Raw genomic sequence first — 6,000 nt, forward strand, 5'->3', positions numbered from 1 at the left:
AGGATAACGCAAATTAGGTCTGGGATAGGTCTGGGATTCGCCCTAATCAGGCTCATACTTTCACGTTTTTCACGTACTTGTTGAACTCATCCTGGGTCTTTTCAGGTTTGGATCACGTAGTAATGTGGTACCACACTGAAACAGTCGATTAAACCTGGTTTCGATCAATATTTTAGAGGATAACGCAAGTTAGATCTGGGATAGGTCTGGGATTTGACCTCATCAGACTCATACTTTCGCACCCTTCACATACTCGTTGAGCAGATCCTGGGTTTTTTCTGGTTTGGATCACGTAGTAGTGTGGTACCACACTGAAACAGTGCATTAAACCTGGTTGCGATCAATATTTTTGAGGATAACGCATGTTAGGTCTGGGTTGGGTATAGGATTTGCCCTCATCAGGCTCATTCTTTCGCATATTTCTCAAACTTGATGGCTAGATCCTGGGCTTTTTCTGGATTGCATCACGTAGCAATGTGGTACCACACTGAAACATTCAATTAAACCTGGTCTTGATAAATATTTTAGAGGATAACGCATGTTAGGACTGGGTTAGGTCTGGGATTTGCTCTCATCAGGCTCATTATTTCGCATATTTCTCATACTTGATGGCTAGATCCTGGGCTTTTTCTGGATCGCATCACGTAGTAATGAAGTACAATACTGAAACAGTCAATTAAACCAGGTTTCCATCAATATTTTAGAGGATAACGCATGTTAGGTCTAGGTTAGGTCTGGGATTTTCACTCATCAGACTCATACTTTCGCATTCTTCACATACTTGTTGGACGGATCCTGGGTTTTTTCTGGTTTGGATCACGTAGTAATGTGGTACCACACTGAAACAGTCGACTAAACCTGGTTTCGATCAATATTTTAGAGGATAACACAAGTTAGGTCTGGGATAGGTCTGAGATTTGACCTCATCTGACTCATACTTTCGCGTTTTTCACATACTTGTTGAACTCATCCTGGGTTATTTTCTGGTTTGGAACAGATAGTAATGTGGTAACACACTGAAACTGTCGATTAAACCAGGTTTCGATCAATATTTTTGAGGATAACGCATGTTAGGTCTGGGTTAGGTCTAGGATTTGCTCTCGTCAGGCTCATACTTTCGCATATTTCTCATACTCCATGGCTAGATCCTGGGCTGATTCTGGATTGTATCACGTAGTAATGTGGGACCACACTGAAACAATCAATTAAACCTAGTCTTGATAAATATTTTAGAGGATAACGCAAGTTAGGTCTGTGTTAGGTCTAGGATTTGCCCTCATCCGACTCATACTTTCGCATTCTTCACATACTTGTTGAACAGATCCTGGGTTTTTCCTGGTTTGGATCACGTAGTAGTGTGGTACCACACTGAAACAGTGCATTAAACCTGGTTGCGATCAATATTTTTGAGGATAACGCATGTTAGGTCTGGGTTAGGTCTAGGATTTGCCCTCATCAGGCTCATACTTTCGCATATTGCTCATACTTCATGGCTAGATCCTGGGCTGATTCTGGATTGTATCACGTAGTAATGTGGGACCACACTGAAACAATCAATTAAACCTAGTCTTGATAAATATTTTAGAGGATAACGCAAGTTAGGTCTGGGATAGGTCTAGGATTTGCCCTCATCAGGCTCATACTTTCGCATATTTCTCATACCTCATGGCTAGATCCTGGGCTGTTTCTGGATTGTATCACGTAGTAATGTGGGACCACACTGAAACAATCAATTAAACCTGGTCTTGATAAATATTTTAGAGGATAACGCAAGTTAGATCTGGGATAGGTCTGGGATTTGACCTCATCAGACTGATACTTTCGCACCCTTCACATACTCGTTGAACAGATCCTGGGTTATTTTCTGGTTTGGATCACATAGTAATGTGGTACCACACTGATACAGTCGATTAAACCAGGTTTCGATCAATATTTTAGAGGATAACGCATGTTAGGTCTAGGTTAGCCCTGGGATTTTCACTCATCAGACTCATACTTTCGCATTCTTCACATACTTGCTGAACGGATCCTGGGTTTTTTCTGGATTGCATCACGTAGCAATGTGGTACCACACTGCAACATTCAATTAAACCTGGTCTTGATAAATATTTTAGAGGATAACGCATGTTAGGTCTGGGTTAGGTCTAGGATTTGCCCTCATCCGCCTCATACTTTCGCATATTTCTCATACTTGATGGCTAGATCCTGGGCTTTTTATGGATTGCATCACGTAGTAATGAAGTACAACACTGAAACAGTCAACTAAACCTGGTTTCGATCAATATTTTAGAGAATAATTCATGTTAGGTCTGGGTTAGGTCTGGGATTTGCCCTCATCCGCGTCATACTTTCGCATATTTCTCATACTTGATGGCTAGATCCTGGGCTTTTTATGGATTGCATCACGTAGTAATGAAGTACAACACAGAAACAGTCAATTAAACCTGGTTTCGATCAATATTTTAGAGAATAATTCATGTTAGGTCTAGGTTAGGTCTGGGATTTGCTCTCATCAGGCTCATTCTTTCGCATATTTCTCATACTTGGTGGCTAGATCCTGGGCTGTTTCTGGATTGTATCACGTAGTAATGTGGGACCACACTGAAACAATCAATTAAACCTGGTCTTGATAAATATTCTAGAGGATAACGCATGTTAGGTCTGGGTTAGGTCTAGGATTTGCCTTCATCAGGCTCATACTTTCGCATATTGCTCATACTTCATGGCTAGATCCTGGGCTGTTTCTGGATTGTATCACGTAGTAATGTGGTACCACGCTGAAACAGTCAATTAAACCTGGTTTCGATCAATATTTTAGAGGATAACGCAAGTTAGGTCTGGGATAGGTCTAGGATTTGCCCTCATCAGACTCATACTTTCGCATTCTTCACATACTTGTTGAACGGATCCTGGGTTTTTTCTAGTTTGGATCACGTAGTAATGTGGTATCACACTGAAACAGTCCATTAAACCTGGTTTCGATCAATATTTTAGAGAATAACGCATGTTAGGTCTTGGTTAGGTCTGGGATTTGCTCTCATCAGGCTCGTACTTTCGCATATTTCTCATAGTTGATGGCCAGATTCTGGGCTTTTTCTGGTTTGGATCACGTAGTAATGTGGTACCACACTGAAATAGTCGATTAAACCTGGTTTCTATCAATATTTTTGAGGGTAACGCATGTTAGGTCTAGGTTAGGCCTGGGATTTTCCCTCATCAGAAACATACTTTCGCATTCTTCACATACTTGTTGAACGGATCCTGGGTTTTTTCAGGTTTGGATCAGGTAGTAATGTGGTACCACACTGAAACATTCAATTAAACCTGGTCTTGATAAATATTTTAGAGGATAACGCATGTTAGGTCTGGGTTAGGTCTAGGATTTGCCCTCATCAGGCTCCTACTTTCGCATATTTCTCATACTTGATGGCTAGATCCAGGGCTTTTTCTGGATTGGATCACGTAGTAATGTGGTACCACACTGAAACAGTAAATGAAACCCAGTTGCGATCGTTATTTTAGAGGATAACGCATGTTAGGTCTAAGTTAGGCCTGGGATTTTCCCTCATCAGACACATACTTTCGCATTCTTCACATACTTGATGAACGTATCCTGGGTTTTTTCTGGTTTGGATCACGTAGTAATGTGGCACCACAATGAAACTGTCGATTAAACCCGCTTTCGATGAATATTTTTGAGAATAACTCATGTTAGGTCTAGGTTAGGTCTGGGATTTGCTCTTATCAGGCTCGTACTGTCGCAAATTTCTCATACTTGATGGCCAGATTATGTGTCTTTTCTGGATTGGATCACGTAGTAATGTGGTAGCACACTGAAACAGTCCATTAAACCTGGTTTCTATCAATATCTAAGATGATAACGCTAGTTATGTCTGGGATAGGTCTGGGATTTGCCCTCGTCAGGCTCATACTTTCGCATTCTTCACATACTTGTTGAACGTATCCTGGGTTTTTTCTGGTTTGGATCACGTAGTAATGTGGTACCATACTGAAACTGTCGATTAAACCTGCTTTCGATCAATATTTTTGAGAATAACTCATGTTAGGTCTAGGTTAGGTCTGGGATTTGCACTCATCAGGCTCGTACTTTCGCAAATTTCTCATACTTGATGGCCTGATTCTGTGCTTTTTCTGGTTTGGATCCCGTAGTAATGTGGTACCACACTGAAACAGTCCATTAAACCTGGTTTCGATCAATATATTAGAGGATAACGCATGTTATGTCTAGGTTAGGCCTGTGATTTGCCCTCATCAGACACATACTTTCGCATTCTTCACATACTTGCTGAACGGACCCTGGGTTTTTTCTGGTTTGGATCACGTAGTAATGTGGTAGCACACAGAAACAGTCCATTAAACCTGGTTTCTATCAATATTTTTGAGGGTAACGCATGTTAGGTCTGGGTTAGGTCTAGGATTTGCCCTCATCAGGCTCCTACTTTCGCATATTTCTCATACTTGATGGCTAGATCCAGGGCTTTTTCTGGATTGGATCACGTAGTAATGTGGTACCACACTGAAACAGTAAATGAAACCCAGTTGCGATCGTTATTTTAGAGGATAACGCATGTTAGGTCTAAGTTAGGCCTGGGATTTTCCCTCATCAGACATATACTTTCGCATTCTTCACATACTTGATGAACGTATCCTGGGTTTTTTCTGGTTTGGATCACGTAGTAATGTGGCACCACACTGAAACTGTCGATTAAACCTGCTTTCGATGAATATTTTTGAGAATAACTCATGTTAGGTCTAGGTTAGGTCTGGGATTTGCTCTTATCAGGCTCGTACTTTCGCAAATTTCTCATACTTGATGGCCAGATTCTGTGCCTTTTCTGGATTGGATCACGTAGTAATGTGGTAGCACACTGAAACAGTCCATTAAACCTGGTTTCGATCAATATATTAGAGGATAACGCATGTTATGTCTAGGTTAGGCCTGTGATTTGCCTTCATCAGACACATACTTTCGCATTCTTCACATACTTGCTGAACGGACCCTGGGTTTTTTCTGGTTCGGATCACGTAGTAATGTGGTAGCACACTGAAACAGTCCATTAAACCTGGTTTCGATCAATATTTTAGAGGATAACGCATGTTCTGTCTAGGTTAGGCCTGGGATCTTCCCTCATCAGACACATACTTTCGCATTCTACACATACTTGTTGAACGGATCCTGGGTTTTTTCTGGTTTAGATCGCGTAGTAATGTGGTACCACACTGAAACTGTCGATTAAACCTGCTTTCGATCAATATTTTTGAGAATAACTCATGTTAGGTCTAGGTTAGGTCTGGGATTTGCTCTCATCAGGCTCGTACTTTCGCAAATTTCTCATACTTGATGGCCTGATTCTGTGCTTTTTCTGGTTTGGATCCCGTAGTAATGTGGTACCACACTGAAACAGTCCATTAAACCTGGTTTCGATCAATATTTTAGAGGATAACGCATGTTCTGTCTAGGTAAGGCCTGGGATCTTCCCTCATCAGACACATACCTTCGCATTCTTCACATACTTGTTGAACGGATCCTGGGTTTTTTCTGGTTTGGATCACGTAGTAATGTGGTACCACACTGAAACTGTCGATTAAACCTGCTTTCGATCAATATTTTTGAGAATAACTCATGTTAGGTCTAGGTTAGGTCTGGGATTTGCTCTCATCAGGCTCGTACTTTCGCAAATTTCTCATACTTGATGGCCAGATTCTGTGCTTTTTCTGGTTTGGATCCCGTAGTAACGTGGTACTACACTGAAACAGTCCATTAAACCTGGTTTCGATCAATATATTAGAGGATAACGCATGTTATGTCTAGGTTAGGCCTGTGATTTGCCCTCATCAGTCACATACTTTCGCATATTTCTCATAGTTGATGGCCAGATTCTGGGCTTTTTCTGGTTTGGATCACGTAGTAATGCGGTACCACACTGAAATAGTCGATTAAACCTGGTTTCTATCAATATTTTTGAGGGTAACGCATGT

This window comes from Colletes latitarsis, unplaced genomic scaffold, assembly GCF_051014445.1.
Source record: "Colletes latitarsis isolate SP2378_abdomen unplaced genomic scaffold, iyColLati1 scaffold0007, whole genome shotgun sequence".
In the NCBI taxonomy this organism is placed as follows: Eukaryota; Metazoa; Arthropoda; class Insecta; order Hymenoptera; family Colletidae; genus Colletes; species Colletes latitarsis.